Here is a 27471-nt window from a genome sequence, read left to right on the forward strand (position 1 = left end):
CATTCCCCCCTGGTAAATCACAGCACGTCCTCGGGCTGTAAGACATAAACACCAAAAACATACAATTTTTTTTTTTTTTCATAAACATATAAAACATATAAAACTTCATATAAATTAGCAGCATCAATAAAACTTTTTATAATAAACATTCTCGTCGTCTCTTGTTCCTCCTTCAGTCACTGGGCAACTGTTGACCGGGCAAAGTGCGACAGTCTTTCTAGAAAAATGGTTTTCCTATAAAACCGGTAGGGGGCGCTTTAGGACGCGCAACTATATACAGGGATATGGCCGCTCTCAGTCCTCGGCCAGTTAAGGAGGGAAAGGGAATGGCTGCTCACAGTCCTCAGCCTGTGGGATTAAGGGTAAACGGGTAAACAGTTCACTCAGCTGGTCCCAACGGGGACTATATTAGCAATAACAGTTTCTTTATACCCCGATCGGGTAACTATTTACAGCACCTACTCCGCTGTACTCAACAACGTCTTCCTCCTGCTCCTTCTTTGGGGATCTCAGCTTCAGACCCGTCCGGATCCTCTTGCTCTTCCTCCTCACATCGCAGCTCCTCCTCTGTCAGGCGATGCACATGGAGGGCGTAAGGACCTTTGGCACACTTGTGCCGGGTGAAGGTGACCTCGTCCCCGATGTAAAGGTCACGACCTCTGTGCCCCTCCGGCAGATGGGACTCCACATCTCTGCGCGTGACAAAGACGTCGCCGGGGGTGTTGTGGTCTCGGATGAAGCCCCACCCATGCTGCATATTGAACTTAATTACAGTCCCGGTGGTGCGGGGACTGTGCGCTGCACGGGGGTCCCTCCTGGTTCGGCTCTTCTGCTCGGCGCTCCTTATTTGGGCCTGTTGTTCCCGGACCCGCCTCTCTCTCCGCTCCCTCGCAAACTCCTCGAGCTGCTGTCGGCAGCACTCAGCACGCTCCGCTGCAGCTGCCCTGGTTTCCTGAGTGAACCCCATTAGGTCTTCTCCGGTGGGGTCCCACTCAAATTGGGTCTCTTCAAGCGGGGGCGAGATCCTTATCACGGGCTTCGGAGCCGGAATCAGGGGTGCACACATGGCCCCAACTCTCCTCTGGTGCTCCAGTTCATAATATTTCTGGGGCCAGATGAAAGGCTGCCCGTCCGGCCACGTGTGCTGGGCAAACAAGTCCCCTCCCAGACGCGGCACCCTTGGTTTTACGGGCGCGGGCGCGGTGGTGGTGGCGCCCGGGTTGCCCAGGCCTTGCGGCCAGGCCTGGGGCACCTGGAAGGTGAAGGGCACCGTTAGGACGGCGGCGCCCTGGGCTACCTGGCCTTGCGGCCAGGCCGGAGGCTCCGCGGAGGTAGGGGGCGCTGTTGGGGATGCGACGCCCGGGAATTCTAGGCCCTGCGACCAGGCTGGTGTTGCTTCCTGTTTTGCCACGCTCGGGGTCGTTGCGCATGGCGTCACAGGGGTCGCGGCGGCGGCTTCCGGTTGGGGCCTAGTCTGCGTCGGTGACATGGCGTTTTCGGGCACAGCAGGGGGACTTTCGGGCTCTGCGACGGGGAGCTGGGGCAGGTAAGCGGTGTCCCGGTTTGGGGTATAGACGTCCCCTTTACCTGCCTCCATGCGTTCGGCTCCCTTCTCGGCGCCGTCTCCGGCCTTGGGTCCTCCCGCGCCATCCTCAGAGGCGGTCTGTCTCCTCATCTTGGCTGGCGTGCTCCGGGTCTTGGTTTGCTGGGCCATCTCTCGGCTCCACTCCGCCAATGTCTCTCGCTGTACCCGGGCCATCCTCCGTGCGAGGCCCTCCAGGGCAGTCTGTGCACACTCCCGGTCTCGGGGGAGCTGTGCGAGGACCTCCACTAGGCCTAGTGGGGTCGTGGTTTCCAGCAGGCTCCTGACCAACGGGTCGGTGCTGCTCTGCTCTCTCGCCATCTCCGGGTGAGCTTCTCTGCTACTCTTCTCCAGGCTTCCTGCCTCCGGGTGCGCTCGCTCCAGACTGCTCCAGGCGGCACCCATCTTTTCTCTCTCCTTTCGTCTCCTCCCACCTCGAGGGCGGTCCCGGGGCCACTTGGTGACTGTCAGCTCCAGGGGCAGTTCTTTCACGCTGACAGACACCTCTAGCATCACAGTCTCTGTTGGTGGGGGCGGTTTCCACTTTTGGCGCCATTTTCGGTCCTGGCCCACGATGGGAGGCGGCCTCTCACCACCCTCTGGCACGCCCATAATGGCGTCCGCTCTTCCAAGGCGGGAAACCTTTGGAAATGGCGGGAATCGCTTCCCAGTGGCGGGAAACTCTGCAGATGGCGGGAAAAAGTTGTTAATGGCGGACAACCGGCGGGAATCGACTGGTGATGGGGTCCGATGGCGGGGACCCTCCGGAACCGGCAGGAGACTTCTTTTTGAGGTAAATGCGATCTTTTCTTCAGGCACGCAGTACCCGGTTGTTGCGGGCACGTAATCCTGCCGACTACGCCAAAGTTGACGCACCCCCTGGGCCATATTCTTTAGGGGGAATATCCGGAGCCGGATCAGATGGGAGTTGTAGTCTTCCGAGTGGCTGTGACCCGGTCCGTGCCCAGGGTGTCAAACTGAGTTGTATGTGGCAGTCCTACAGATGTTACTAAGTTCTTAATGTCGACTACGCCACCCGTTGTGTTGCGGTCACTGTGGCCGCCGCTGCAGCAGGGTCCGCTGAGGCTGGTGGTGTTGGTGCAGCTTGATAGGATAACCCCCAACGGGTGGGGTATAGCCTCAGGGGGATCAGGTGCAGAGGATGGGAGTTGTGGTGATGCAGTGTAGACGGCAATCAGAGACAGAGTCGGGTTATGCAGTTTAGGATGTTTACTCACTGCTGATGTTCTGGTCACTCCAGCTTCGAGTGACCTCCCGAGCCGTGCTGCGTCCACCAGGTTCTGGATCCAGCCAACCCCCAAATAAGTCCGCAGCGTGACCCTGAGCTCTCCTTCTGTCCTTTCTCTGGCCGTCCCCACTATTGATCCACCCAGGTCCAGCTCCCTCGGGCCTTCTGTTGGGAGACCCTTGGCCTTGGGTTCCCTGACCCTCCACGTGGTATGCCTTCGTGGTGGATGTGGTGGGTGACCGTGGCAAACGCTGCCCACGGTCTCCGGTCTCTGGCTGGGGTGTGTTTTTGCCCCCACCAGCTTGGGTTCCGGTACCCTGATGCCGACTCTTCACCCGGGGATTTAAGTTGGGTTCTTGGAGTCCTTTTCTTCTGTTTCCCCCTCTGGGTCTCTCTCTCTTCTCCTCTCTCACTCTGGGTCTCTCTTCTCCTCTGCTCGCTGACTTTCTCTCTGCAACTGACCCTGTTCTTAGTTGGTGCCCACCTTATATACACCCTCTATGTGTGAGCTCAGGTGACCAGCACCCAATGAGCTCCTATCTTTACCCAGGCTGCTCCCCCTATCTGCCCCTACACTACTTGGGATGTACCACCCCCCTCCCACTCCAGCCAGGAACAGACTCGGTCGTACCTGCACATTTCTAAGTGGGAGTACCGTCGGCCTGCTCCTCGGAAATGGGATGTATGTAGTGCATGCAGCCTACCGAGCTCAGTTTCACACTCCTTCCTTACCCGGGAGTGGAATATCACACCTCTGGGTTGAGGTGCAATACCCCTGTAGCAGCCGAATCCTCAGGGTGCTACACTTGCAACACAGATAGGCTGCTCCACTGACTAACACACACTGCAAGAGGCCCAAAAGGATTTGCTTAGCTAGATTTAGCCAAATGCTGTGAAAAAAACTTGCACAGCACTAAAACAGACCTGCCTGGCAAAAAGTGATAGGAACTGATGTAACCCAGACCTCAAAAGGGCTGCAATTACAACTAGTCACTACTCCCAACCTATTTGTCTATTTAAGAGCACAGACCTGCCTGCTAAAAGTCGTAGGAAATGATGTAACCTAGCACTCAAAAGGGCTGCAATTAGAACTAGTCCCTACTCCCAAGCTATCTGTCTATTTCAGATTAAATTCGCTTGCAATTCACACAGTTATACTGTATAGCGCGCACCCAGCAGCAGCGGTGCTGTCTAACACTCAGCTGCAGCAGTGAGAAAATGGTGGCAACGGGGAAAATGACTGGGTCTTATAGGGCAAGGACATGTGACATACACAGCCAATGACACATGCCCTTGCTTGTGTGAAAAAAAGCAGTTCGCTCCGTGTGTGCGCTGCTGATAGGCTAACAGACTGCACCTCCCCACTGTAAATGCAGGAAAGAGAAAAAAAAATGGAGATCTTCATTATTTCTGCAGAGATCCATCCCCTGCCCCTCCCCCCGCCCAGCTGTACACTCAAACTGCGTATTAACATTAATTTTCAGCATTACTGTGAAAAAATCCAGTTACGATTTTGGTGCACGAACAGTTATCGAACATAACCTCGAACAGCCGGATTTTTTTCAAATCGTTTGGGTTCGTCGAACGGCTCGAACACCGCCCAAAACAGCTCGAATTTGAGATTGGCGAACAGTTCGATTCGAACACCGCTCATCTCTAGTAAGCAGCACAGTGGTGGCATTACTATGTGGAGCAGTAACAGGAGCATTGATTTTGTACCACACAGCAGGTGCAGTAATAGGGACACATACAGCAGCAGCTCAATATTGGGGTATCAGCAGGATGAGGAGTTGGTGCAGGTTGGGGATAGATGGGGACGGGGCTGGAAATGTAAGAAGCCTAATGTGTCTTTGTTGTAATCTGTGCAGACGAGTCCTGGCTGGAGAAGTCGTCGTGTCGGTCTGGGCCATATGGAAAAGACGGGAAAAGTCAACTATTCCATCAGAAAAAACATCAGATGTAAGTCACTATCTGTAACTGTAATCTCTAATATTCTGCAGCACAGGTATCTACCACTATGTGGGCACTGTAGCATCAGCGTCCCTGCCCTCTGCTAGGCAGGGACGCCGTCCCTCTCACCTCCGCGCTCCTCACGTGGGTTCCTCCAGCGCTCCTGTCTCTGTCGTCGCAGCGGCGTCTCTGCCCCATGTCAGACAGGGACACCGTCTCTCTCGCCCCCCGGCTCCTGGAGCGGCTTCTCCCTGCGCTCCATTCCCTGCTGTGGCCGGCGCGCGTTCCTCCTCCAGCAGAGTGCTTAGGGCGCGCTCGCGCGCACTCCCCCCCTCTTAAAGGGACGGCGCGCGTCTTCCTAAAAAGTCCCCGGCCAATGGCCAGAGGACTTTCCACATTTAAGGCACCTCCTCCAAAATGGAGGTGCCCGAGCAACAGTTGTCGCACTGTGTCTTCACCTTTGCTTCAGCCCTCGGGTCCCTCCACTAGCCTGTCTAGTCCAGCCTGATTCCTGCCTGTCACCTGTCTGCTACCTGCCGGCACCTGCTGTATCTCTCTACCTGCTTACCTGGAAGCACCTGCCAGCACCCGCTGAGTTTATCTACCTGCTTATCCGGAAGCACCCGCCAGCACCTGCCGCGGCTATCCACCTGCTTATCCGGAAGCACCCACCAGCACCTGCCGCGGCTATCCTCCTGCTTACCTGGAAGCACCTGCCAGTACCTGCCGTGTCTATCTGCCCACTGGGTTGAAGGTACCTGCCGTCTACCCAGAGACTGTCCCCGTCACTTGCCGTGACCACCCGCCTGTCTACCCAGAGACTGTCCCCGTCACTTGCCGTGACCTCCTGCCTGTCTACTCAGAGACTGTCCCCGTCACTTGCCGTGACCACCTGCCTGTCTACCCAGAGACTGTCCCCGTCACTTTCCGTGACCACCTGCCTGCTTACCCAGAGACTGTCCCCGTCACTTGCTGTGACTTCCTGCTTGCCTTCCCTGGGAGTCACCCGCTTCCTTACAAGGACTTCCCCTTTGTATTGCAGCTCAGAGGTTCCACCTCCGGATCCGTTACAGGCACCATATGGCGGTCATATCAGTGTTGTTTTTTTATAGATATTTATTTTCAGTAATACCACGGTCATCTGCTGAGGTTCCCCTAAGCCCACAATCAGGATGCTCCAATATAGTTGTAATCAGGGTTACCTGGTCTGGGGCCCACTCAGATGTTTCGCCCCTCCTGAGCTAAACACCTAGCTACACTTCTGAAAGAGACTCATCTGCATGCTTTTCTCAATATCTGATATGAAATCAGAATAAACCTTTCCTGTTTTAGGTCAATTAGGATTAATATGCAGCAATGGGGATAATAGAAAAAACTACACAAAAGTAGATATAGATGCCAGCAGGTGTAGTGCTATAGGAACTTAAAACTTAACATTTATTACCATTAGATAAAATATGTGCAAAATGCAAGGACCTAAAAACACACAGTTAGACTGTCTGTGATATACAATAGCCAAAAGAACTTCCATATATTGTTACTTCCAGAGATATAAATATATGTCATATAAGCATACTGTATCTCTAACACAGACCAAGGAAGAAATGGCAATAGGAAAATAATGGAGCCCACAGTACACTATCAACTTATTGTGCCCCAATATATGGGAACATGAAAACACTCGCCCTGAGATATGGAAACATGAAACAACTCACCCTACCAATGATGACCATTTGACTTAGTTATATATGGAAATGGAACATCCTCACCAATTTTGATGACTGTCCATGCTCTCAGATTTCAGAGGGGGCTCCATGTGGTGGAGGTGAACCGAAATATCATGAGGTCACCAACCAAATACCGCTCCCCAGATGCTGCTCCCGACGCGTTTCTTAGCCTTAGCTATTCATCAGGGGAAAAGGGAAGAGGACATGCGGTATGCACGCTGCCCAAAGTCGCGCAGCTCATTCACCAGACAGCGCTACTTCACACTCTAGTACAGTCATGGCCAAAAGTATTGAGAATGAGACAAATAGTAATTTTTCCAAAGTTTACTGCTTCATTTTTTGTAATGGCAATTTGCATATACTCCTGAATGTCAAAGATTGATCAGCTTAACAGCAATTACTGTACTTGCAAAGTCAATATTTGCCCAGAAAATGAACTTTAACCCCCAAAACACATTTCAACATCATTGCAGTCCTGCCTTAAAAGGAGCAGCTAACATCGTTTTAGTGATTGATCCATTAACACAGGTGTGGGTGTTGATGAGGACAGGGCTGGCGATCAATCAGTCATGATTAAGTAAGAATGACATCACTGGACACTTTAAAAGGAGGCTGGTTCTTGGTATCATTGTTTCTCTTCAGTTAACCATGGTTATCTCTAAAGAAACACGTGCAGCCATCATTGCACTGCACAAAAATGGCCTAACAGGGAAGAGTATCGCAGCTACAAAGATTGCACCTCAGTCAACAATCTATCGCATCATCAAGAACTTCAAGGAGAGAGCTTCCATTGTTGTCAAAAAGGCTCCAGGGCGCCTAAGAAAGACCAGCAAACGCCAGGACCGTATCTTAAAACTGTTTCAGCTGCAGGATCGGACTACCAGCAGTGCCGAGCTTGCTCAGGAATGGCAGCAGGCTGGTGTGAGTGCTTCTGCACGCACTGTGAGGCGGAGACTCTTTGAGCAAGGGCTGGTTTCAAGGAGGGCAGCAAAGAAGCCACTTCTCTCCAGAAAAAACATCAGGGACCGACTGATATTCTGCAAAAGGTACAGGGAGTGGACTGCTGAGGACTGGGGCAAAGTCATTTTCTCTGATGAATCCCCTTTTCGATTGTTTGGGACATCTGGAAAACAGCTTATTCGGAGAAGAAGAGGTGAGCGCTACCACCAGTCTTGTCTCATGCCAACTGTAAAGCATCCTGAAACCATTCATGTGTGGGGTTGCTTCTCAGCCAAGGGAATCGGCTCACTCACAGTCTTGCCTAAAAACACAGCCATGAATAAAGAATGGTACCAGAATATCCTCCAAGAGCAACTTCTCCCAACCGTCCAAGAGCAGTTTGGCGCCCAACAATGCCTTTTCCACCATGATGGAGCACCTTGCCATAAAGCAAAGGTGATAACTAAATGGCTCATGGAACAAAACATAGAAATTTTGGGTCAATGGCCTGGAAACTCCCCAGATCTTAATCCCATTGAGAACTTGTGGTCAATCATCAAGAGACGGGTGGACAAACAAAAACCAACAAATTCTGGCAAAATGCAAGCATTGATTATGCAAGAATGGACTGCTGTCAGTCAGGATTTGGTCCAAAAGTTGATTGAGAGCAGCCAGGGAGAATTACAGAGGTCTTGAAGAAGAAGGGGCAACACTGCAAATATTGACTTGCTGCATTAACTCATTCTAACTGTTAATATAACCTATTGGTACTCATAATATGATTGCAATTATATTTCTGTATGTGATATAAACATAAGACAAACACTAATAAAAACCAGAGGCCAGCAGATCATGTGAAAATATAATTTTGGTGTCATTCTCAAAACTTTTGGCCATGACTGTAGATCCTCTTTTGAATCCTGATCGCGCTCTGTTCGTGATCGTGTCATTTCCGGTTCCGGTCACCTGACATCCGGTATGTGGAACGCAGATGCCGGCCGTGACACGCAAGCGTCACTTCCGGTGTGCGCGTCATAGACAAAGGAAAATCGCACATAACGGAGCGACGACTATGGGGCACGCAGGGTCGCCAGTTGACATCCTGCTTTGGATGGCACCATAGAGGAGTCTCATCCATGAATACCCCAAGCCAGGGTGAGTGTCCAGAACATGTGATAGCTGGCACTCATCCTGGCAACATACCATATGTACCGCGGTATATATAACACGCGTCCATTCTACCCCAGTGGTTATAAAGCTGGAGATGCTTCATAGGTCCAGAATCGCACAGTGAAGCTACGGCCCAGCCCCAAAAAACGCACTTTAAACCCAAAATAGAAAATTGTGCTAATACAAATATAAAGGAAAATGGATAAGTGACAAAAACAAGAACAGAAATATAAAAAGGGGGGAGAGGGGTGTTGAAGGGATGCGAAGGAGCATGAGGGGAGAATGGAGAGGGACCGCACCTCACCAAAACAAAAAGGGGGGGGGGGAAGAGAGAGAGATGCATGTGGGGGGCCAGGGGACCTATAAATAGCCCTATTCAGCACCTAGAGTAATATCCCTACCTGGCAGTGGAGGTTGGCACCCTATGAACCTGCGCAAATGGCGCCCCCACTCCTCGACGGCTGTCCCTACACTCCTCTCCCTAATTCACCCTACATTTATAGGAACGACCTGTAGGACAGCTGCTCATTAAGGCCGTAGGGAGCCATTGTCCGCATTCTAAAGATCCACTTCGTCTCTCTTTGCAGGATCAGTTTGTCCCAGTCGCCCCCTCTTGGTGGGGCCGTAACTTTGTCAATTCCCATGTAACGTATTATGTCCCTACTGTTTGGGTGTGCGTTATTCACGTGTTTTGCCAGGGAGGTATCTCTTTTCAGGGCAATATCTCTTTGGTGCTCTCCTACTCTTCTTCTCAATTCTCTCCTTGTCTTCCCCACATATTTCATTCCGCAGACACATTTAGCCATATAGATAATTCCTTTAGATCTGCAGTTAATAAAATGTTTGACAACAAATGTTTTTCCGGTGACGTTACTTATAAAGTCTTTCCCTTGCGTGATGACTTTACATGATACGCATCCACTGCATCTAAAACAGCCAGTTATGGAACTTTTCAGCCTTTTGTTCCCCATATGGCCCATATAGTGGCTGTGGACCAATCTGTCCCTAAGGGATCTGCCCTTTTTATATGTAATCATAGGTCTTGAGTCGACCATATTACCAATATCCTCGTCCATTAGTAAAATCGGCCAATGTTCCTTGGTCTGTGTTAGAGATACAGTATGCTTATATGACATATATTTATATCTCTGGAAGTAACAATATATGGAAGTTCTTTTGGCTATTGTATATCACAGACAGTCTAACTGTGTGTTTTTAGGTCGTTGCATTTTGCACATATTTTATCTAATGGTAATAAATGTTAAGTTTTAAGTTCCTATGTCAATTAGGATTACCATAATTTTTAATTTTTGCCAAATGCCAGAATAATGAGAGAGAGAGGATATTTGAAGGCATTTTTATTACTTACTGAAAAGTCAAAAGTTTACATACACTAAGATTACTATGCCTTTAAACAATTCTGGACTGCCCATATGATGAGGTCATGTGTTTGGAAGCTTCTGATAGTTTTTTGGCAACATCTGAGTTACTTAGAGACACAACTGTGGATGTATTTTAATGCACACCTGAAACACACTGCTTCTTTGTGTAGCATCATGGGAAAGTCTAAAGAAATCAGCCAAGATATCAGGAAGAGAATTGTGGACTTGCACAAGTCTGGCTCATCCTTGGGTACAATTTCGAGATACCTGAAGGTGCCTCGTTCATCTGTAAAAACAATTATACGCAAGTACAAACAAGATGGAAATGTCCAGCCATCATACCGCTCAGGAAGGAGACGGGTTCTGTGTCCCAGAGATGAACGTGCTTTGGTCCAACATGTGCATAACAACCCAAGGACAAAAGCAAAAGACCTTGTGAAGATGATGGCGGAAGCTGGTAAGATTGTGTCAATATCCACAGTGAAACAAGTACTGTATCAACATGGGCTGAAAGGCCACTCTGCCAGGAAGAAGCCATTAACCTTAATTTTTGGAGACATGTCCTGTGGTCTGATGAAACAAAAATTTAACTTTTTGTGCATAATTATCATCCTTACGTTTGGAGGAAAATGGGAAAAGCTTTGAATCCTTAGAACACCATGCCAACTGTGAAACATGGGGGAGGCAGCATCATGTTGTGGGGTTGTTTTGCTGCAGGAGGGACTGGTGCACTTCACAAAATAGATGGCATCATGAGAAAAGAAGATTATGTGGCAATACTGAAGCAACACCTCAAGACATCGGCCAGGAAGTTAAAGCTTGGGCGGAAATGGGTCTTTCAAATGGACAATGACCCGAAGCATACTGCCAAAATGGTAACAAAGTGGCTTAAGGATAACAAAGTCCATGTTTTGGAGTGTCCATCACAAAGCCCTGATCTCAATCCTATTGAAACTTTATGGGCAAAGCTGAAAAGGCTGCGAGCGCCGAGCAAGGCAACCTACAAACCTGGATCAGTTACACCAGTTTTGTCAGGAGGAATCGGCCCAAATTGTAAGAAGCTTGTGAAAGGATATCCCAAACGTTTGACCCAAGTTATTCAGTTTAAGGGCAATGGTACCAAATATTAATGAAATGTATGGAAACTTTTGACTTTGCAGTAAGTAATAAAAATGCCTTTAAACATTCTCTCTCTCTCTCTCTCCCTCTCTCTCATTATTCTGGCATTCGGCAAATATTAAACATTATGGTAATCCTAATTGACCTATAATGGGAAAGATTTATTCTGATTTCATGTCATATATTGAGAAAAACATGCGTGTGTGTCTTTTTATACAGTGTATATAAACTTCTGGTTTCAACTGTAACTCTGACTATAAGTACAAGATGAGATTTTACTTGTTCAAGTATCATACTACTAGGAGTAGTAACTGATTATTTTTTTGGGGAGAATTTGCAAGGAGATAGACATACGGGCCACATTTTCCCTTGAAGAAACTAGAATATTGTTGGAATGTGTAACATGACTTGTGTTAATAATGGTGACAATATGTGTAGTTTGACCATAGGGATAGTGAGAGTTAATGTTTGGGACTAGCCCAGAGTGGACGGGTAGAGTAGAAGGGAAAGTGGCAGTTTCCTTCTAATGAGGTAGATATTTCTCTTCTCTAAATACTTCAGCTCAAGGTCCAATGTGAGCAGTGCCGCATTGTGGGGTGTCCAAAGACAGAGGAGACCGAAAGGAAGAGATAGCGAGATCCGAAGCAGAAGCGACTTAGAGTCGGAGTGATTTTCCAGAGGAGGGTCCTGAATAGGATGCCTACCAGTAAGGCCCAGAGATTATAACTCCAAGACATAATGGGACTTGACAGGACTGAGTATGTAAGATGAATAGCGTGCCCCAGGCGGGAGTTCCAGAGCATCAGCATTAAGAAGATAAGTACTGGCCATACAGGCACCATAGCTTCTCTAAGGGGGGAGAAGACACGGAACCGCGGGTGGAGTAAAGGACTCTTGCTAAACAGGACTATAATACTAAGCTGGGTTGTAGTTAAGTAGTGAGAAACAGTGAAAAGAGAGAAAAAGTAAAGAGGAAGGAATTGAAACTGTGTGGAAAATGCTCCGAGTTGTGAAGGAAACGGTCATAAAAGTTGTGTACCCGCTATCTCATGTATATGTTCCCTACCAAGTTCCTGTACGGTAAAAAGTTTACTTTTGAATGGTGGTCTCCTTCATTGAACTATGAAACATCTGGTCGTGGAAAATCAGTGTCATCAGTTACATGCGACCTACATGGGCGTAGCACCCTCACAGCACAAGTCACCATAGCCAACCAGGACCCCCACTTTCATGCAGCGGTATAAGACGAGTGCCTCGCCCACAGCTACCACCTTAAGCCACATTACAAATAGACTGAGACATTACCAGGTTGGCCACTATGCTCCACATTAACTCTAATTTGTATCTTAACTTTAATGGTAGAGAAGGTACAGTAGATACACTCTAATGCTGGCTAAGGGTCTCACACAGCCAACCGGAAATGGTAGATATCCATTTATATATAGGCTATACTTTAAGATCTAATAGTGGTGCAATAACAAATTTCGCCCCGGGATTGACAGAGAATCCAACAAATGACCCACAAAATCCCTGGAACTATCGGAGAACATTAAAGTGATAAGAATTAAAGTTTAACAAACCCAAGATGTCATAGGCAGCGACAGGGAGACCATCTAATGGATATCTCATACTTTTCCTATGCAACAATAAGAACAGTCTTACCTCGGTCTTTCCAAAAGGTAATAATCTCACTAAGGATAACCTTCCACTTCCTAACAAGGAAGTTTTATTCATCCAGGCATCAGCGGCAATTTGTTCACCTGTGCCCTTGGTGGGACAATCTGTTGGTTTACTTTGAGACACTTACACTGGGGAAACTCACCACAAACCTGTAGCAGAGACTTCCTACAAGGAAGAGCTGCAGCCTCCAGCACCAGCACATACCCAAGACACAGAGCAGCACGCTGTCCAACCAAGAAGACTGTCAGGGACAAACGGGCTCTGGAAAGTACAAATGGGCACATCTTCTGATCAAAAAAAAAAATCTCAATCTTCTATCGAAGGGTATAGGTTTGCTGGGTCCCTCCTCCAAGCTCTGAGGCAATATGCCAAGCAAAGCCCCGAGACTTTAGGCAGTAGGCCACAGCCAAGCCAAGAGGCATGTTCCTAAGTTCTTAAATATGTTCATAACATTTAATTCACCGGTGAAGTTTGTGCTCTACAGCTTTCACTGCTACTGTAACTTAAGGCAGGAAGCTCTAGCCATAATCAGCCAAAATGACCGGCATGAAAAGCATCCACCCACGGGCATACCACCATACATACACAGACTCTGACCTGTAGATTCCAACTCTTTTGTAGATCATGGAAGAGCTGACAAATCTCTAGGGAACTGAGAAAACCTTCAGAAAGGCAATGAATCTTGAAGGTTTCTTGTGCATGGCACCAAAATGCTCTGTCATGGAGCGATAGCACCCAAATAAGTATTCAGGGTGCCACAACCAAGCCAGAGGCAGGAGGTCAAGACTAAGCCAAGAGGCAGGAGGCCAAGACTAAGCCAAGAGGCAGGAGGTCAAGATCAAACGAAGAGGCAGGAGGCCAAGACTAAGCCAAGAGGCAGGAGGTCAAGGCCAAGCCACAAGGCAGGAGGCCACAGCCAAGCCAAGAGGCGGGAGGCTAATGCCAAGCTAAGAGGCGGGAGACCAAAGCCAAGCCAAGAGGCAGGAGGATAAAATCAAGCCAAAAGGCAGGAGGCCACACAGCCAAGCTAAGAGGTGGGAGGATAAAGCCAAGCCAAGAGGCTACAGCCAAACCAAGAGAAAAAAGGCCAAAGGCAAGCCAAGATGCAATGAATCTTGAAGGTTTCTTGTGCATGGAACTGAAATGCTCCTTCATGGAGCCATAGCACCCAAAAAAGTATTCAGGGTGCCACAGCCAAGTCAAGAGGCAGGATGCAAATGCCAAGCCAAGAGGCAGAAGGCTTAGCCATGAGACAGGGTGAAGTAGAGCCATTAGGCTGCTGGAGGGATATCGAGATTTTTGGGCGCTGATTTGTCAACTCAGACAATTATAATCGAGAGGACAGAGGCTGAATGTGCAAAAAAATAAATATAAAGATTTAAATTTTGATAAAAGCAAAATTTATTAAAAAGTGGAAAAAACGACTGCGTGGTTCTGATTCCTCACGTTGTGCGTTTTCTTCTCTCACGTGTAGAAACTTTTATGCAAGATTCTACAGCTCGGTCTTGGAGCGGATTTTCTTTGGAAGGATCTCTGTCCAGAATATGAATTTTTCCTCCTTCAGTTTTGAAGATGATTTCTGCTTCAAATTGATCTCTAGGTAGCGCTCGTCTGCGCCGTACTCCGGCCACGTTGTCAGACCGGGACTATTGGGGTTCCTGTAGTACACAATATGGCATCATTATTATTGAGCAGAATAATTAGGTGACGTCAGCGGTCGTTCTTGTATAGTGCATGGTCTTACCCAGTACGAGCAAAGTTTGCCCAATATTTCATTGTGGTTCTGGCCAGGACTTTCTCTTCCTCGGTCGCAGGTCCTGAGAGACAAAACAACATCAGTGAGTGAGGCCGGGTCCATGAGGGGATAAAGGCTTCATCCACACACTGGCCCCGAAAAGATGATAGTGGGTCCAGTATTCTGATAGTGGAGTTGACTAGATGGACACTGTGGCATTGGTCCACCATAGGGCCATGTTGGAAAAAAAAACAAAAATGATAGAACACCATAAAATTTTAACAGGGGTCCTCTGTCTAGTAAAGCTGCTGTGATTTCCTATCTAGTGGAATAAACCGTATGCAGACACCTGTCTGGTTATTGGGGGCTTATGGAAACAATCATGCACTTCGGGGGCTTTTACCCGTGTATAGACTGCATTTAGGGCAGAAATGCAATGTACTTATTTTCATTGACTCACCAGAGTATAAGACTCCATCTCTCAGGAAGGCTCCTCCGGACACAAAAAACAGCTCGTCACCATGATCGACCTTCACGAAGTCTGGTCTCACGCATTGTAGTAAGCTTGGCGGGTGCTGGAACTCATACAAATACACAGGGAGCCCCATATCTATGGAGAAATAAGACCAAGAGTCATGTGTCCGCTTCATGATATTGTACAGTCTGTGATGTTACTAAAGATAATGCTCATCCACCCGCTGCTGCTGATGTTCCTGAGACTGGGGACAGTCATCTCCTGGGCATCTTGATGGTTTTGAGGCAGTGAGCAAACGGGAAGTATCTGTGGGTATCCTCAGCCAGCACGGCCGCCGGTACTGCATGTTTAGTTCACCCCTATTTGTTATCAAATTATATGGACACCTTTGTCTAAAGTCACACAGCCAAGGAGGAGGCTGCGTTGAGCGGTGAATAGAGCTGGAGTGACAGAGGCTTCAGATCTACAAATAGCTCTTCAACTGTATTCAGCACCGCCTCCTTTATTCTGTGTGACTTCAGGCAAAGGAGCCGTCAGTCAAATAGGAGGAGGCTGCTCTGGGGGGGGGTAGAGCTGGAGTGACGGAGTCTTCCGATTTACAAATAGCTCTTCATCCTCACTTGCATATCAATTAAAACCCTGATTTCTCAGTAACACAATGTGTATTGCTGGAATTGTCTTAGAGAGCTACATGCGCATATAAATAGTCTGGTGTAAGGAATCTTGCTGACAGATTGCTTTTAACAACATTAGCAATCTATTAAGACTACAAGTCCCAGCATGTCATAACAGCAAATAAGCTACAATGTGACCAGCTTGCACCTCGATGATATTTTGCAATTTTCAGAGTCGGTATAACGAACAAGACATTGCCGCACAAATCCTGGAAGAGGTCGCGAATCTCGAATGGATCACTAGCGTTACCAATATACTCGTCCACAATGTGAGGAACAGCTTCTGGGTTCAGTCTCTAAAAAATTGACAGTAAATATATGTCACGAAAATATTAATGTCAGGAAAATATTAACAGAATATTAGCCACTTCTCCCAAGCCTTCTCCTGTAGTGTTTGTCCAGAGATGACAATCTACAGTGTCTTCCTGCAAAGTATCACCCACAGCCAAAATAGCTTTCACAAACAAATGCCAGCCAAGAAGTGTTACAAGCTACTTAGAATGTGAGCCTTTTGTCCCTGGAAGACGCAGGGGTTGCTTAAAACGCAGGATTGCCATAATTTGCGTGTAACTGGGAAAGCTGGTTTCCCCGAGTTTCAAAAAGAAGTTTATAGCCACTTCGACTCCGAAACGAAATATGAAATATTTTGCGTTCAATACGTCTGGAAATAACGGGACCTATATTTTTAGTAGCAGAATCAGCCAAGGAGCAATATGCATATTCCCTGTCACTGTAAGTGTCTGCGTAGAGCTGTAGCGCAAAAACACGAGGATAGCAGACTGCAACTATGCGATGTGTGGTCTCTACATGAAGGTAAAATCATAACAGAAAATATGATATCACTTTTGGGCTTCTGGGATCAACACATGATAAAAACCTAGTTTTTGGGATAACTAAATACAAATCTGAAGGGTGGAGCCCAGCCACTGTGATGTCATCACAGGGGGTCTCTCCCTTCAGCATAAAATAGTTTGTTGAGGCTGAAGCCGTGTTTCTTACCCGGGTGTATATGTCTTTCATAGCAGAGGACCCTGTTTGATAACAGTTTAAATGGAGCACTCCCCTCCCCCTATATTGAATCGTCGCAGCGATCTTTATAGTGTAAGTTTCTCTTTTGTTTATCCTGTTTTATTGGAGTAACTATTTATGTATTTTAATGTCTCCTTTGTAACATCCTTGTATATATTTTTCTTAAACACTGCCTCCCTTTTGGATTAAATATAAAATTTAATAGTTCTGTTTCTTTTGTCCTGTAATCGTTCCCTTCCCCGAAGCCATATGCGCTATCAAAACACATGCGTCCGGCCAGGGCTGTATTATATTTCAAACTCGGCCGGTGGTGGTAGCAAATAATATTAATAATCGGGCTTTCGTAAAGCTGACAGTGACCGTACGGAGGGCGTGAACACATATTCCATGCTTTGGAGGTGTGGCACCATACGCTCACTTGTCGCTTGCCGATACCTACGCAGCGAGTAGTCTGGATCGTGTGCTCGCGATTCTGGACAAAATACTGACAGCGTGACGGCACGGTGAGATATTGCGTGATCTACCCGGTGTCGCGCTGTGGGAATTCCTGACAAATTGGTGGCAATCGGTGGGATTTTACAGAACATCAGTGGCTGAATTGAGCAATCATTCCTGTCACTGAAAACTTGCACGGTTCTTGCAAGAATTCTGTGCAGAGTTTTAAGAAATCATACTCAGTGTTTTAATATTTTTTATCTGGGACATTACTATACGTGTAGCCGTTGCATCCCCTCCACTTCTCTTGTTTTTCTGTCCTATCTTTTATTTGCCAATAATGGCTGCACGTGGAGAGCCCTGGTATCAACAGCAGACGAAGGCCACAATCACTGCCCTCTGTAAGCTGAGACAGATTGACTCCACGGGCAAAAAGAGGGCCCAAATGATTGCTAAACTGTTGCAAGGTGCTGCAGAGCCCATCCCACAGCAGAGCCCTTATGATGGGGTGGACAGCCAAGGCCCGGACGGCGCAGCTGCACGGGTCCCACTTGTGATTGCCAGCCAGACCCGCAGCCAGGGTAGTGTGGACCCCCACCTGCAGATGGCCCTAGAGCAGTTCGCTGCAGACGATCGTGACGGATGACTGCAGCTGATCCTGAAGTTCCAGGAGCGAGCAGAGCAATGGGCAAAAGCTGACCAAGAGGCTGCTGAGTGCCAGGCCCAAGCTAACTGAGAGGAGTGACAAGCTGACCGAGAGGAGTGACAAGGTGACCGACAACACCAGCTGGAGCTAGCCCGGATTCAGAAGGAACCACCCTCCACAGTCCAACAGTGCCAACTGTTTTAAACTCCGTCCTGAGCATTTCCCCGTGATGGAAAAGGATGGGGACTTGGACACATTTCTGCGAGGCTTTGAAAAGGCCTGCAGGCAGTATCAGCTGTCCACGGACCAGTGGGCAAGGTACTTAACTCCAGGGCTACGAGGAAAAGCTCTGGAGGTGTTTGCTTCTCTCCCTCGGGAACAAGATGGAGACTATGAGGCCGTCAAGCAGGCCCTGATAAAAAAAAGTACCAGCTGACTCCGGAGGTTTACCGGAAAAAGTTCAGAGCCCTCTAACGTGGACCACATGACACCTACAGTGATGTGGTAGACGGGCTCAGAACAAACTTTGAGCAGTGGATCCAAGGACTCTCAGTCACCACCTTCAAGGACCTGAAGGATCTGATGGTGAAGGACCAGTTTCTTCATCTTTACCCAGTGGAAGTGCGACAGTTTGTGCTTGACCGGGAGCCGAAGGAAGCTGCCAAAGCAGGCCAGATCGCAGATGCCTATGAGGCCAACCGCACACCAGAGGTGTGGAAGTCAGCCGCCGCCAGCTGGAAAGGGGGTAAGTCTACAACTATCTCTAGTGTTCAAGCCAGCCGACCCACAGCGGGTTCTGCCCCATCTCCCAGCACCTGGGCTGCATTTGACTCCCGTAAGTGTATACTTGTGACCAAATAGGTCACATCAGCCTTGTCTGCCCGGAGAGGCAGAAGATGGACACCACACCTGAGGCCCCAGGGCCTACTGCAGCCATTCTTTTTGTGGGTGGGGCGGTTGGCCGGGCCCAGAAGAACTTACAGCCTGTTACCATGGGCAACACCGTTACTGTTGGCCTTAAGGACACTGGCGCAGAACGTACTCTCATACGCCCTGAGTTTGTGTTGCCAGAGTAACTCATTCCTAGTAAGACCCTGACTGTCACCGGGTTCGGGGGTGTTCACCATCCCATATCGATGACCCGAGTTTTCCTGGACTGGGGTACAGGGAGGGGGTGTCGAAGTATCTCCCCACTAATGTGCTATTGGGAACTGATCTGGGACGGTTGGTTGCCCGATATATCCCTGACAACCCTCCCAGATCCAATATGACATGTAATACCACTGTCAATAATGTCAATGTCATGCATAATAAAAATGTGTGTTGTGGTAAAGGGGAACTCAGCCACCTCACACCGCGGGGTGATGCTGCTGAGGATCCCCTCAAGCGAGCCAGCATAAGTGCTATGGGCAAGGGGTGCAGGCACGGACACCAGGAAGCAGGTCGTCCCACGCAGGTGACCAGTGTCACACCAGATAGTGGCATGGTCAATGGTAGCTACCCCATAACTAGCACATCTCCAGAGGTGATGAGGAAGGATGGGTGGAAACCCGGGGATCATAGGGAAAGTGGTCCTGTGCCACCGACCAGTGTCACAACGGACGGTGACATGGCCAGGCGTAGCTCCCCCCTAGGGAGCATAGCTCCCAAGGTAAAAATGATGGCAGGAAGAGTAGGCCCCACAACCAGGCAAGATAGGAGGAAGGTACCCATAGCCTGTCAGAGGTGTGGGGAAAATGTATCCCAAACCTGTCAGGGTGATCGGAAAGCTGGACTTCCAGTCTCTTCAGGGTGGTGGGCAGGTTGGGTCCGTGGCTTGTCGGATCAGCAGGAAGGGTGGGCCAGGAGGTGGTCTAAAAGGGGCGATCTGAAAATCACCCCTTACGCCACCTCAAAGAGGGGGAGACATCAGGGAAATATTAATGTCAGGAAAATCTTAACAGAATATTAGCCACTTCTCCCAAGTCCTCTCCTGTAGTATTAGTCCAGAGATGACAATCTACAGTGTCTTCCTGCAAATTATCACCCACAGTCAAAATAGCTTACACAAACAAATGCCAGCCAAGAAGTGTTACAAGCTACTTAGAATGGGAGCCTCTTGTCCCTGGAAGACACAGGAGGTGATTAAAACGCAGGATTGCCATCATTTGCGTGTAACTGGGAAAGCTGGTTTCCCGAGCTTCAAAAAGAAGTTTATAGACACTTCGACTCCGAAACAAAATATTAAATATTTTGAGTTCCATACGTCCAGCAATAACGGGACCTATATTTTTAGTGGCAGAATCAGCCAAGGAGCAATATGCATATTCCCTGTCACAGTAAGTGTCTGCGTAGAGTTGTAGCGCAAAAACACTAAGATAGCAGACTGCAACTATGCGATGTGTGGTCTCTATATGAAGATAAAATCATAATAGAAAATATGATATCACTTTTGGGCTTCTGGGATCAACGCGCAATAAGTTATCCCAAAAAACAGGTTTTAAAACAAATCTGAAGAGTGGAGCCCAGCTCCTGTGTTGTCATCGCAGGGGGGTCTCTCACTTCAGCATAAAATAGTTTGTTGAGGCTGAGGCTAAGTGCCCACGATGCAGAAATGCTCCGGATTTTTTCTGCATTTCCCTGGCAGGAAAAACGCATGCAGATTTTACATGCGTTTTTCCTGCCAGGTAGAAGCGTTTGTCAAGCATTTTTGCATTCATTTCCGCATGTGGGTTACGAAGCACTTTTCCAAGCAATTTTAGCACCACTTGGAAAAGTGCTTGACAACTTGGTCACACTATATAAATCCATGCAACCGGCATGGATTTATATAGTGTGACCAAGTTAATAGTGACCTGTCACATGACTAAATGACGTCATGGAAGGTCCTTTTACGCCATCGTGAGCCACAGGGGAGCCAGGACGCACCGGAGAGAAGACCACGGGCCATCAGAAGGTGAGTATAATGTATATTTTTTATTTTAAATTCTTTTTTTTACAGGTACTATTGTACCCGGGTCTGGAGGAGAGTCTCCTCTTCTCCAGACCCGGGTACCATCCGCACATTGAATCGCTTAATATCCGCATGTGCACATGTAGTCATGCAGATATTAAGCGATTCGATGCAAGTCAATGGAGGCAATTACACCGCATTTCCGCAAAAATAATGGACATGCTGCGGACTTTTCCGCAATGATAATCCGCAGCGCAAATTTCCGCAGCATGTGCACAGCAGATGCGGATTATCATTGGGGACCATGGGGCATGTATTACCAAGCATTTTTTAAGTGTTTTCGCTGTGAAAATTCCGCGGCAAAAATGCTTGATAAAGGCATAGTGGGCAAGCAGCCTGAAGCCGTGTTCTTTGCCCGGGTGTATATGTCTAACATAGCGGAGGACCTGTTCGATAACAGTTTAAAAGGAGCGTCTCCCCTCCACCTATATTGAATAGTCGCAGCGATCTTTAGAGTGTAAGTTTCTCTTTTTTTATCCTGTTTTATTTGTGTAACTGCTTATGTATTTTAATGTCTTCTTTGTACCTTTGTTGGGTGAAGAGAATGGGGCATCAGACTGCGCTTCTCGCCAGTCAGAATAATGTAGCAGAGGAATCCAAGTCGATGTAATGATGAAATAGACTTTATTTAAATAAAGTCTATTTCATCATCACATATCGACTTGGATTCCTCTGCTACATTATTCTGACTGGCGAGCAGCGCAGTCTGATGCCCCATTCTCTTCACCCAACAAAGGATCATTGCTTCAGAGTTTGCAGTAGCCGCCAATGCTAAGTACAGTGGTTGTTTCTTACACAACCCTAATAGGTAAGTGAATTTGAATTATCTTTCACGAATATTCCTTTTATCTTGAATAAGACCCTATGTGCGCTCTATATTCCTTCTAGTTACCTTGTTACAATGTCTCCTTTGTAACATCCTTGTATATATTTTTCTTAAACACTGCCTCCCTTTTGGATTAAATATAAAATTTAATAGTTCTGTTTATTTTGTCCTGTAATCGTTCCCTTCCCTGAAGCCATATACGCAATCAAAACACAGGCGTCCGGCCAGGCCTGTATTACATTTAAAACTTGGCCTGTGGTGGCAGAGAATAATATTAATAATCAGGCTATCGTAAAGCTGACAGTGACCGTACGGAGGGCGTGAACACGTATTCCATGCTTTGGAACCCAGAGGTGTGGCGCCATAGTTACATAGTTACATAGTTAGTAAAGCCGAATAAAGACTTGCGTCCATCAAGTTCGACCTGTTAGTTCTGTAATTGCTAAAGTTGATCCAGAGGAGGGCAAAAACCCCAAATGATTTAGCCAATCTTCACCTGAGGAAAAATTCCCTCCCGACTCTGAAACCAGCAGTCAGAATAAATCCCTGTATCAACCTACTATTTTATTTTATTTTTAAGTATATGCTGAAATCTGCCTGGTGTCTAGAAATGCATCCAGTCCCCGCTTGAACTGGTTTAGTGAATCCGACATTACCGTCTCCTCACTCAGTGAATTCCATATTCTCACTGCTCTTACCGTAAAGAACCCCTTCCTATGCTGGTGCTGAAACCTTTTCTCTTCCAGTCTTAGTGAGTGCCCTCTTGTTACCGTAATATCCCTCCTTTTGAACAAATCCCGGGCAAGGTCTCTATACTGTCCCCTAACATATTTGTACACATTTATTATGTCCCCCCTCAACCTTCTCTTTTCCAGGCTGAATAGTCCTAGTTTTGCCAACCTCTCTGGGTATTGCAGTCCCTCCATTCCCCTTATTAATTTTGTTGCCCTCCTTTGTACCTTTTCAAGCTCATTTATATCCTTTCTATATATTGGGGCCCATAACTGAGCACAGTATTCCAAGTGTGGTCTGACCAGTGCTTTGTACAGTGGAAGAACAATGTTCTCCTCCTTTGCAGCTATACCTCTTCTGATACATCCCATTACCCTGTTTGCCCTTACAGCAGCCGCCTGACTTTGGGCACTCCAATTTAGTTTGCTATCAATCAAGATGCCCAAGTCCTTCTCCATCTCTGAATTCCCCAATGGTTTCCCATTCAGTGAGTACTGGTGACTTCCATTTTTCCTTCCCATATGTATGACCTTACATTTCTCCTCGTTAAACCTCATTTGCCATTTAATGCTCCACCTACCCAGCTTATCCAAATCCCTCTGTAGGTCTGCACTGTCCTCTTTTGTATTAATTGTTTTACATAACTTTGTGTCATCTGCAAATATTGATATTTTACTATTTATCCCGTTGACTATGTCGTTAATAAAGATATTAAATAACATTGGGCCTAGTACAGACCCCTGTGGTACCCCACTAGTGACGCTTACCCAATCTGAGTATATTCCATTTATAACCACCCTCTGCCTTCTATCCTTTAGCCAGTTAGCTACCCACTTGCAGATATTTTCCCCCAGCCCCATCATTCTCATTTTGTATACCAACCTATTATGTGGCACGCTATCGAACGCTTTTGAGAAGTCGAGATACACGACATCCACTGGTTCCCCCTGATCTACTCGAGAGCTAACCTCCTCGTAGAAGTCAATCAGGTTTGTTTGGCAGGAGCGATTCCTCATGAATCCATGTTGGTTCGGGGTTAATAGATTATTAGCATCAAGATGCTCCATGATTGCCTCTTTAATGAAGCCTTCAAAAATTTTGCCCACAACGGACGTCAGACTCACCGGCCGATAGTTTCCGGCGTCACTTTTCGCTCCCTTTTTGAATATTGGCACTACATTCGCCTGTCGCCAATCAAGTGGTACAGACCCAGTCTCAACAGAGTCCTTAAATATAAGATATAACGGTCTGTCTATCACATTACTTAGTTCCCTTAGTACCCGTGGGTGTATGCCATCAGGTCCTGGTGATTGGTTTATTTTAATCTTACTGAGGCGTTTCTGTACCCCAGCTTGGGTTAGATTTGTCATACTTAGTGGAGGATTAAGTTTGGCACTTCTCATTTCGCCTGTTAGTTCTTTTTCCTTTGTGAAAGTTGTCGAAAAAAAATTATTTAATAGATTAGCTTTATCCTCATCTTTCTCTATGATTTTGCCTTCCTCACTTTTTATCGGTCCAATATTATTCGATTTAATCCTTTTACTATTTATATACGTAAAGAACAGTTTGGGATTTGATCTACTTTCCCTAGCAATACGTCTCTCTGTTTCCTCCTTTGCTATTTTTATTTGTTTTTTGCAGGTTCTCGTTTTTTCCTTGTAACACATTAGTGCCTCCTTACTGTTTTCCTGTTTTAATCTCTTGAATGCCTCTTTTTTGCTATTTAACGCCCCTTTTATGTTCTTATTCAACCATATTGGTTTCCTCTTATTTCTGGCCCTTTTATTCCCATACGGTATATACCTCTCGCACTGAGTATTCAGAATTCTTTTGAAGGTTTCCCATTTACTATTCGTATTTCCTTGATTAAGAACTTTGTCCCAGTCTATAAGTTGAAGGCTTTCTTTCAGCTGATCAAACTTCGCCCTCCTAAAGTTTAATGTTTTTGTTGTTCCCTTATTGATAACCCTACTGAAGGGCATTTTGAAGTCGATAATATTATGGTCGCTATTACCTAGGTGCCCCCCTATCTGTACCTCAGTTATTCTATCAGGCCTATTAGTCAATATTAAGTCCAACACGGCCTTCCCTCTCGTTGGTTCCTGCACTAGTTGGGAGAGATAATTATCCTTGATATTTGTCAAGAACCTTTTTCCTTTCTGCGATCTACAGGTTTCTGTTTCCCAGTCAATATCCGGGTAGTTGAAATCCCCCATTACAATCACCTCATTATGTTTTGCTACTTTGTCTATTTGTCCTAATAGCAGTTTCTCATTCTCCTCTGTTATATTAGGTGGCTTATAGCAGACCCCCAGTAATATTTTATTATTATTTTTTGCCCCCTCTATCCCTACCCACATGGACTCGACCCCCTCTTCTCCCTCTCCTATATCTTCCCTTAGTCTGGGCTTTAGACGTGACCTTACATATAAGCAGACTCCTCCGCCCTTCCCCTGTTTCCGGTCCCTTCTAAATAAACTATAATCTGTTAAATTTACCGCCCAGTCGTAGCTATCGTCTAGCCAAGTCCCTGTTATACCTACGATGTCATACCTCTCCTCCGATATAAGCGCCCGCAGCTCATCCGCCTTATTGGTCAGGCTTCTTGCGTTGGTCAGCATGCAAGATAAAACTTTGGGGTTATTTAGCATCCTATTCTTCTCTAACGATCTAACTGTACTATCCCCACCCCCCTCTCCACCCTCATTATATTCACTTCTCCCCTTCCCCCTTGCTTGCCTCACATCCCACCTATTTCCTTGGTTCCCCCCCCCCGTCTCTAGTTTAAAAACTCCTCCAACCTATTAGCCATCTTCTTCCCCAGCACCGCTGCACCCTCCCCATTGAGGTGCAGCCCATCCCTACGGTAGAGCCTGTAGCCGACAGCGAAGTCGGCCCAGTTCTCCATGAACCCAAACCCTTCTGCCTTGCACCAACTCTTTAGCCACTTATTCACCTCCCTAACCTCCCGTTGGCGCTCCTGTGTGGCTCACGGGATTGGTAGTATTTCTGAGAAAACTACCTTGGAGGTCCTTGCCCTAAGCTTCCTACCTAGATCCCTGAAATCATTTTTAAGGACCCTCCATCTACCACTCACTTTGTCATTGGTGCCAATGTGGACCATGACCGCTGGGTCTTCGCCAGCCCCACCCAGTAACCTGTCAACCCGATCCGCGATGTGCCGGACTCGAGCGCCAGGGAGGCAGCACACCGTTCGGCGATCCCGGTCTTTGTGACAGATTGCCCTGTCTGTCCCCCTAATAATAGAGTCACCCACTACCAGGACCTGTCTAGCCTGCCCTACACTTCCCCCCTCCCCCTCATTACTGGAGCATACACTCCCCCGGCGGTCAGAGGATCTGTCGTGCTCCAATAATGCCGGTTCTGAACCAGCCTTCCTATACTTCTTCCCTCTATCCCTTCTAACTGTTACCCAGCTCCCTGCCTGTTCAGCCTGCGCTTCCCCACTAAGCTCCACCCCCAGTGTTGACCCATTGAGTGTCTGCTCGGTGAGCAGCAAACTCCGTTCCATGTTGTCGATGCTCCTCAGTACCGCTATCTGAGCACTTAGATCCAGGATTTGGGCTTCCAAGTGCACGATATGCTCACATCTCTCGCAGCAGTATGGATCCCTGAGCGGTAGCTCAGGGAATGCATACATTGCGCAAGATGTACACTGCACGGCTCCGGCCAACATGGACGTCATTCTAAATATGGGGATACAGTCAGTATATATGTACAAGTACAAAACACAATTATTTATATATAGGTGTATGGACGGGGATCAATTAGGGATGTGCAAGTGTATCGATTAGATATCGGCGCGGGATCAGTTAAGTATGGACGGGGGATCAATTAAGTATCAATTAAGTATGGACGGGGATCAGCTGAGTGGGTCAGGTGGATTAATTAAGTATGGACGGTGTGTCAATTAACTATGGACTGGGGAAATAATTAATTGTGGACTAGGGAATCAATCAATTAATTATGGACAGGGGGTTTAATTAAATAGGATGGGGGGTAAAGCAAATAGGTATGGACGGTGGGTCAATTAACTAAGGACTGGGGATCAATAAGTATCAATAATATCAATAAATATGGACTGGGGAAATAATTAATTGTGGTCTGGGGAATCAATCAATTAATTATGGACAGGGGTTAATTAAATATGGTGGGGGATAAGGCAAATAGATAGGGACTGGGGATGAGTAAAAGTGGACAAGGGGAATCTATTAAATAGGACAAGGGGGATCAATCAATTATGGGCTGGGGGGGTCAATCATTTAAATGTGGTCAGGGGGATCACTTTAATATGGACGGGGGGTGGTCGGGGATCAATTAAATGAGGACGGGGGGTCAATTTAATGTGGTCAGAGGGATCAGTTAAATATGGACGGGGGTGTTCAGGGGAATCAATTTAAATATGGACGGGGGTGATCAATTAAATATGGACGGGGGGGTAATCAATTAAATATGGACTAGGGAATACAATACAATTACAATACAGATACAGATACAAATACAATACAGTACAGTACACACTTGGGTTCAGTAGGGCCGCTTATCGCGACCTCCTGCCCCTCACTCACCTCCTCTAGGGACGCTGCACGCTATCACAGCGCGCTTGTCCCTCCGGTCGCCTCTTACCGGTCCTCCTGATCACCTCCTGGTCACCACCACCTGGCACCCTCCGCTGGCCGGCACTGCACGCTGCCACAGCGCTCTCTTGCGCTCGTCCCTCCGGTCGCCTCCTACTGGTCCTCCCGGTCCGCTCGGTCACCTCCGCCTGGCTCTCCTCCCTTCCCAGGAGCTCTCTCCACACACAGCACACACAGCACAACTCTTGCAGCACACGGCAGGCTCCGCCATACGCTCACTGGTCGCTTGCCGATACCTACGCAGCGAGTAGTCTGGATCGTGTGCTCACGATTCTGGACGAAATACTGACAGTGTGACGGCACGGTGAGATATTGCGTGATCTTTCCGGTGTCGTCCCTGTGGGGATCCGTGACAATATACAAAAAAAATAGAAAGAATTTTTCACAGAAAACTAATTGGATAATAAGAACATAAATGCAATGCATTCATGTTATCTCACCAGTAAAGGAAGATTTTGGAGCATCATCACC

At 47.4% G+C, this 27471-nt stretch overlaps 1 long non-coding RNA gene and 1 pseudogene across 1 annotated transcript in view; one reads left to right on the plus strand and one right to left on the minus strand.

The window, feature by feature from the left end:
• The window catches only part of LOC141175773 (uncharacterized), a 74266-nt gene extending 62183 nt beyond the window's left edge, over positions 1-12083 (plus strand). Inside the window, exons 2-3 of the long non-coding RNA XR_012253059.1 lie at positions 4700-4790; positions 11680-12083. This is a non-coding gene — a long non-coding RNA (uncharacterized lncRNA). The remainder of the gene's footprint in view (positions 1-4699; positions 4791-11679) is intronic.
• Positions 12084-14181: 2098 nt separating this feature from the next.
• Positions 14182-27471, minus strand: part of LOC141175702 (fatty acyl-CoA hydrolase precursor, medium chain-like) — a 139646-nt pseudogene continuing 126356 nt past the window's right edge.

Source organism: Phyllobates terribilis, unplaced genomic scaffold, assembly GCF_046119375.1.
Source record: "Phyllobates terribilis strain yellow unplaced genomic scaffold, ASM4611937v1 Scaffold_14__1_contigs__length_39327217, whole genome shotgun sequence".
Classification (NCBI taxonomy): domain Eukaryota; kingdom Metazoa; phylum Chordata; class Amphibia; order Anura; family Dendrobatidae; genus Phyllobates; species Phyllobates terribilis.